The sequence below is a fragment of the Canis lupus genome, chromosome 25 (genome assembly GCF_003254725.2).
Source record: "Canis lupus dingo isolate Sandy chromosome 25, ASM325472v2, whole genome shotgun sequence".
In the NCBI taxonomy this organism is placed as follows: domain Eukaryota; kingdom Metazoa; phylum Chordata; class Mammalia; order Carnivora; family Canidae; genus Canis; species Canis lupus.
In genome coordinates, this window is record NC_064267.1 from 43,076,133 (window position 1) to 43,084,442 (window position 8,310).

Below are 8,310 nucleotides of genomic sequence, written 5' to 3' on the forward strand. Positions count from 1 at the left end.
TTTGTTGTCTGTTTTAATATCTTGTTGATTAATCTCAGAAATAAAAGCAAGAGCAATTGCTTGCTCTAGTGTATAGGCTGGTCTTAGGACAAGGTCACCGATGTCAGTGACCTCAAAGGGCTTCAGAGTGACAAATCCGGACCCCTCAGTTGTTTGATCCCAGGTACACTAAGGCTCTGCAGGAGGGATTGGGGCAGCGTCATGGTGTCCAGGGGCCCCTGCTGGTCTGTATCCTTCCAAGAGGACACCTCCAACAGGCAGACCCCAGGCCACTGGAGGGGAAGGACTCCTGGGGGGAGGAGTACTGGCAAACACCCCTTCTTTGTCACCGTGACCTCCAGGGGGAGCTTCCTGGAGTGAGCCAATGACCCAGGATGGACTCCCACCCTGCGGCAGAAAGCCTTTGCCTCACTATTGATGGGTGGGGCTTTTAAATTACCTTCTTTCTCTAGGTTTTCTCTCTCTGCTTCCTCAGAGAATGAAGATGAACCAGGGGTGGGGCCAAAGGGCCAAAGAGCCAAGGGGAGCATTATTAGCAAACCACACAGTGAGGTCTTCTGACAGCCATAGCAGCCCTGGTCCCAACCGAGGGAGGAGGGAGGGAAGGGGAGCCCATCCGAGTGTGGGGCTGAATTCTGTATGAGCCAGGCTCTGCCTCCAACGCCCCTCCCCTACCCAGTGGACTACCCGCCCCCTCCGCCACTAGGCCAGATCCTTGAGGCAAGAGAAAGCTGCAAAGCAAGAAACAGTGGCCCTCGGAATTGGGAATCAGGTCGCGAGTTTACCTCATGCAAACTAGCTCCCTGGAAACCTGCGGGGAAGAGATGACTCAACACACACATCCCAGAATCCTCACTGACTCTCGGCAAATGCACCATCCCCTACACCCCCTCCGCCGCAGCTGCCGGGGGAGTGCAGTTTGCCTCCTTCCTCTTACTCCTCCGGTACTGCTCGCCTGGAGCAGCAAACACAGAAAGACCTTATTCACAGGCTCCACCGCTTAGGCCCTCTATTGAAAGTTTTCTGAAAATGCAAATTCCTCAGAAGGAGATTCTTTCCAAAGGCTTTAAAGTTGCATATTCCCACTGAGAGCAGTTAAGCCGACCAAGACCTCCCTGAGCAGGAGGCTCCTTAAAACTAATATTTACGCATAAAGGAGGAATGTCTGAAACAGCCAGAAAGCAGAACTTGCAGCTCTGAAGTCAGGCCAGACGACAAAGGGCGGGAGCCTGGGGTCTCTGGACCTCACCTCACTGGGGGGCGCACAGGTGGGAAGCCCCCAGCTTTTGTTGTCTGTGCCCCCCCCACCTCAGCCTGGCCTCCTTCCCTGCGGCCTTGTGCCAGTGCCCACGTTAGTCCTGGGTGACTGGGACCCAACAACAAGACAGAATTGTTGCCCACCGGAAGCTGAAGTGCAGTGAGCTGGACAAGCCTCTAGAGGAGCAAACTTTCCCCTCTCCTGGGGCCCTGTGCCTGCCTGCGCCTTTCACTCCATAGAACCCAGAGGTTCTGGTCTCAGCCCTTCTCCAGGGGAGCAGATCCCCAGTGGGGTGACTGTAGTGTCAATAGGATTGGGTATGTTGAGTCTTGTATTTGTAGAGGAGGCCCCTTCTCCAGTGCTTCGGACTCAACCTCTGGCCGGCTCTCATGGGGTGCCTCTCCCTCGCGAAGAGGCTGTCTCTGGGCAAGGGGGTGCCCTCTCCTCCCTCGGGCATCAGACAGGATTCAAGCCAAGTTAATGGAGGAAGACAGGCTCCCCCCCACCCCCCACCTATCCTACCTCCCACCAAGAGATCACTTGGTTAAAATGGACGTTTTGTCCCCTCATTATATAAGATCTCACACCATGTATTCATGACCCGTTCTTCTCATTTCTCCTGGAAATCGTTCCAATAAGTCATTTTCAGCGGCTGCACGATGTCGCATCCCGTGACTGTCTCACCACTGGTCAAACAAGACTCTGAAGGATGGCAGGTTAGGTCACCCCAAAATATGCCCCTTTGGCCTACGGATTCTTTGGAGCTAAAAGCACTCAAAGAAGAGCAGCTCCAGGAAGGGCAGTCTGACCACCTCTTTTCTCTCAGAAAGCAGGAGGTTTAAAGCTCACACGCGAAAGATGCCCTCCCTCTACCCCAGGGGAAAGTAGCACCCTCAGCGCCAAGGGCAGGTAGTCGAGACCTAGAGAATGCCGTGCACACAGGCCTCGCTCGTCTAGGTACTTTCTATCTTCCTGAGGCCTCCTCACGCTAGTTTAATAATTTTCCCAATAAATAAATAAAATCTTAAAAAAAGGGGGGGGGGCAGCCCAGGTGGCTCAGCGGTTTAGCGCCGCCTTCAGCCCAGGGCCTGATCCTGGAGACCCGGGATCGAGTCCCACGTCAGGCTCCCTGCATGGAGCCTGCTTCTCCCTCTGCCTGTGTCTCTGCCCCTCTCTCTCTCTGTGTCTCTCATGAATAAATAAATAAAATCTTTAAAAAAAAAATTTCCCACAGTCGTCTCTCTTTGTTCAACCGGGAGGAAAAGTAAGTGGTTGTCACCCTCTCTCTGGGTCTTCACTTCCTTTGAAGAGCTCCCATGTCACATAAAATTTATATAGATTTGTATGCATTTCTCCTGCTCGCCAGCCCGATGTGTCTAATTCTCAGTCTCAGACAAAATAAAAATAAAAATTAAAAAAAAACACCTCAAGAGAAAATAGGAGAAAGGACGCCTCACCTATAGCGGCCTCAGGCTGGTGACCGACCTCTCCCAGAGCGCCCACCAGCCCGCCCCTTTCCCAGCATTCCAAGGGACAGTCCTATGATTCACTCTAATTGGACCGCCTTGGGTCACATGACCACTGGCGATCCAGAGGAGTGTGCTGATTGGCTTAGGCCACCGTGGGCCCCGCCTAGGGGCGGGCTGAGGTTAACTTTGGGTGGATAAGGCTGTGCCCGGAAGCAGAATGTCTGAATGAAAATTAGGTTATTATTATTATTTTTTTAAATAGGTTATTTTAATTAAGGAAGCCTGGAATGCTGGGAAGGTGATCAATACACGTGTGTGCTCAGTATTGTTTTGTGGGTGTGTTTTTTTTTTAAGATTTATTTATTTATTTATTTGTGATAGAGAGAGGCAGAGACACAGGCAGAGGGAGAAGCAGGCTCCATGCAGGGAGCCCGATGTGGGACTCGATCCCGGGACTCCAGGATCGCGCCCTGGGCCGAAGGCAGGCGCTAAACCGCTGAGCCACCTAGGGAAACCCTAGGTGTTTTTTTTTTTTTCTTAATATTTAACTTATTTATTCATGAGAGACACACAGAGACAGAGAGGGGCAGAGACACAGGCAGAGGGAGAAGCAGGCTCCATGCAGGGAGCCCGACGCGGGACGCGATCCCAGGACCCCGGGGGTCACGACCTGGGCTGAAGGCAGACGCTCAACCACTGAGCCACCCAGGCGTCCGGGTGCTCAATATTGTTTTTCTTTTTGTACCAGTTCACCTGCTGATGGATATACGAGTTTCACCAATCTTTCAAGATTCATTCATCTTTTTTTTAGAATATAGCAATCTACAAACAGGAAGAATGAAACAAGTGCAGCTCAGGAGAAAAGAAGAGAGTCTTCCTTTCCCTTCAAAGGCATCATGAGGTCTCTCAACCCGCCAGACGTTTAACTCCTCATACTCCTCTAGAGCTGCCTGGAACTGGGCAGGTGTGAAGCCTCGGGATATGCAGCGCTGCTCCGCCTCTAATTTGTTTTTTTGTTTGTTTGTTTGTTTTTTTTAAGATTTTTTTATTTAGGGGAGGCTTGGATGGCTCAGCGGTTTAGTGCCTGCCTTTGGCCCAGGGCATGGCCCTGGAGTCGCAGGATCAAGTCTCACATCAGGCTCCCTGCATGGAGCCTGCTTCTCCCTCTGCCTGTGTCTCTGCCTCTCTCTCTCTCTTTCTCTGTCTCTCATGAATAAAAAATAAAATTAAATTTAAAAAAATATTTTATTTATTTATTCATGAGAGACAGAGAGGGGCAGAGACATTGGCAGAGGGAGAAGTAGGCTCCCTATGGGGAGCCCTATGTAGGACTCTATCCCAGGACTCCAGGACCCTGGGACCATGACCCAAGCCAAAGGCGATAGATGCTCAACCACTGAGCCACCCAGGCATCCCAAGATACCTACTTTTTGCATAAGATTCCTTCTCAATGCCACCCTCCTCTAATTACCAGACACCCCTGCTCCCACCGCCATACCCTCTTCAGACTTGCCCTATTCCTGTCTCTGAGAGCTAGCCACCCCAAGATCAGACTTCATGATTATGACTTCCATAGCCTGAGCAATGAGCACAGAAACGAGTCAGGGTGGCCTTCTACCGTTGGGACATGTGATGTTCAGTTCTCACTCCTCAGCCGCCAGTTATGGAGACGGAAGTATTTCCCTAGAACCAGAAACCCAGGAAAGATACCCCCAAGGGCCCATCTAGCATGTGTTTTTAGACTAATTCATTACTCTTCCTTTAAGCCAGTCACATCTTGCCAGAACGCTGACCTGGCATCAGATAAAGCATCTGTAGCCCCCTTCCTCTATCCTACCAATGGGAAAACAGTGGAAGTCTGTAGAAATCTGACTAGTGAATGCTGTACTGCGCCACCAGATCAAGGCACTCATTCCCGTAGATTCCAGAAGTGTTGGCTGCTGAGTGCTCACAGTTGTACCCAACTCTGGGAATTGCCCTTGGCTAAAAAAAAAAAAATATATATATATATATATATTGCTTCACCCAAGATCATGCTGCCTTCCCAGAGGCACAATGAACCTAATGACAGGTCTGCAGAGACAGAAAAATGTTCCCTTCTTGCCTTCTAGGTTCTTTCGCTGGTCTAATAATTAAATTGGCATAAGACAGATTAACAGGAGAAAAAAAATTTAATTACACATGTACGGGAGCCCCATAAAAATATGAGACTCAAAGGCAGTCAGGCAATTGAGGCTTATGTGCCATCTTGAGCTAAGAAAAGGGATGGGAGCCTGGGGCTTCAAAGAGGAGAGAGGAAATTCACAGGAAGATGAGAAGAGCAGATGTTTAGTAATCAAATGTCCTGCCATGCAGATGTCTTTCACATAAAAAGAAGTTATCTCTGATAGCTCTCTTTCTGGGCTGGGCCCCCCTATGTAAATTATTTTAGACAGTTAAGGGAGAAATAAAAAGCTTTTCTGGAGTTTGCTGGGACTTGATTGGCTTCGGCTCAAAATAATCCACAAGCTGAAGGGGCATGTTTTGGGGGGCATATTCTGCTCCCCTTCAGGTCTATATGGGGGTTAAAAGGCCTGGCTTCATGTCTCACTTTGAGACAACTCTAAAAGAGTCCCAGCTCCAAAGCTCCCTACATGTTCCAGAGGTCTACTGCCACACAACAAACCACCCCAAAACTTAGTGGCTTAAAACGATGACTTGTTATTTCTCATGTTTCTGTGGGTTGATGGGGCTCAACTAGGTGGTTTGTGGTATAGCTGAGGTCACTCATACAGCTGCATCTTGGTGGGAGCTGGAACACTCACATTTGTCTCTTATCCTGCAGGGTCCTCTCCACATTGGCTTCCTCAGTCAGTAGCCTAATAAGGGCTTCTTTACACATGGCGACTGAATTTCAAGGAGTGTTCCAAGAGCACAAGCCCCACCGTGCAGGCACTGATCAAGTCTCTACTTGCATCATTCCTGCTCAGGTCGCATTAGCCCTGCCTGAGTCAATATGGAATGATATGAGGATGGGAAGGCCTGAAGAAGGCCCAGTTCACCAGGGGCCACCAGTGTCACAACCTATCCCAATCTGCCCTCCAACTCCTCATAATTCGTATCCACTTGCCAAATAGAGTCACCTCTGAAAATAAAACAAAGTAAAACTTCCAGAGTAACTTTCCATTCTGGCACCACACTCAGGCCTGAGGTCCAGGATCTCACCATGAATATTAGATCCAGGTGGGGATGATACTTTGAAAGTGTGATTTCTTGAGTACGGCTCCTTATGTTTGGTTTCTTAGGTGCAGAGACCTGTGAACTACAAAGACCAGTTATCACCCCAACATACACCTGACAAATCAAGGCAAGACAGAGACAGGAAAATATAATAGATAGTCTCTCATTCAAAAGTTGAGGAGAAAGGAAGACACATAATAATGACTAGCCCATAGCTATAACAAAAAAAAAATATTTCCACATACTCATTTAGTTGCATCTCATAAATTTGGGGGTTTTATTTTTGCTTTTTTTTTTTAATTTTACTCATTTATTCACAAGAGACACACAGAGAGAGGCACAGACATAGGCAGAGGGAGGAGAAGCAGGCTTCATGCAGGGAGCCTGATGTGGGACTTGATCCCAGGGCTCCAGGATCACATTCTGAGCCAAGGGCAGGCGCTCAGCCACTAAGCCACCCAGGCGTCCCTATTTTCACTTTAATTCAAGTAAAAATATTTCCTAATTTCATAGGTGATGTTTTGAGATATTATGTAGGATTGTGTTGTTTAATTCCCATATATCTGAGAACTTTTGGTTATCATATTGTTATAGATTATTAATCTTAATACCTCTGTGATTGGTGACTAATTTAATACCTCAGATAATATACTGGGCATGTTTTCTATTATTCAAAAAAATTTTAAAGATTTTATTCATTAATCTGAGAGAGAGGGAGAGAAAAAGCATCAATAGGTGAGGGGCAGAGGGAGAAGCAGACAGACTCCCCGCTGAGCAGGGAGCCCAATAGGGGGGTTCCATCCTGGGACTGCAGGATCATGATCTGAGCCAAAGGCAGATGCCTAACCATCTGATCCACCTGGGTGCCCCAATCCTTTGAAATTTATTGAGACTTGTTTTCTGGCCCAGAATATGGTCTATCTTGGGGAATGTTATGTATGTTTTTTTACATAAGCATTTAGTTAATTAATATTAAATAGCTATTAATAGGGTTGGGTTTAAGTCTACCATCTTGGTTTAGTTTATTCTTTGTCCTCAAAGTTTATTTTTCCTCTCTTTATCCTTCTTTGCCATTCTTTGGGTAAACTGAATATCATTTACTATGCCATCTATCTCATCTATTAGCTTTTTAAAATTTTTCTTTAAAGATTTTATTTATTTATTCATGACAGACACACAGAGAGAGGTAGAGACACAGACAGAGGGAGAAGCAGGCTCCCCACAGGGAGCCAGATGCGGGACTAGATCCCAGGACCCTGGAATCACACCCTGAGCTGAAGGCAGACACTCAACCCTGAGCCACCCAGGTGTCCCTCATCTATTAGCTTTTTAGCTAAGTTTCTTGGTGGTGTTTCTATCCTTAATTTTTTTTTCTAGAAACTGAAACATGCATCTTTAACTTATCCATGGTGTTGTATTTAAGCCTGCCTGCCATGGCCCCCAACATCACTTACTCCCTGTGGACTGCCTCTCAGCCTGGAATCTGTTTATTCATGCATTCATCTATCAGATACACACTTCATGAGCACCAGGATAAAGCAGGAATAGGGTGCCAGGTCTCAAGCAAGGCATGAATAGAAAGAGAGTTGGCCCCTTTCACCCCCAGAAGTGACAAGGCAATGTAATCATTAAGACCAACATAAGATGATGCTGTCACTGTAGAAAGGGAGTCCTTATAAGGATAAAGCCAGACACTTTCTTCAGTCATCTCCCAAGCAGTTCTGGTCAGCTAGATCTGAGCAAGTTGGGCTACCTGCACAAAAGGCACAGCCAAAGTCATTGAACTAGAAAAGCCAGAAAGATTACCAGTGATGTGGAGTCAATTTTCCACATTGGTGCATCTGAGGATGACTTAAGAGCATCTTGAAAGCATTGGTGCACAGGTTCAGTGTAAGGTTGTGGACAGAAGAACCCCTTTTTTTTTTTTTTTTAAGATTTTACTTATTTATTTGAGAGACAGTGACAGAGAGAGGATGAGCAGGGGGAAAGGGAAAAGCAGACTCCCTGCTGAGCATAGAGCTGGAATCAGAACTAGATCTTAGGACCCTGAGATTATGACCTGAGCCAAAAGCAGACGCTTAACCAACCGAGCCACCCAGGCATCCAGAAGTACTTCTTATAATTGTAGAAAAGTTTGCAACATGAGGGCACTGATTAAAATAAAGTATGGTTAATCATATATATAAAACTATTTGGCCTTTTGAAATGATGTCTGTCTATAGATGTTGACATGGGGAGATATCCAAAATATATGGTCCGGTGAGAAAAAGCAAGTATCAGGACACAATGTACAGTGTGGTATCATTTGCATAAATGTGTTATGGGCTGTGAGATATATAATAGGAAGCACAGAGTAGAGACTGT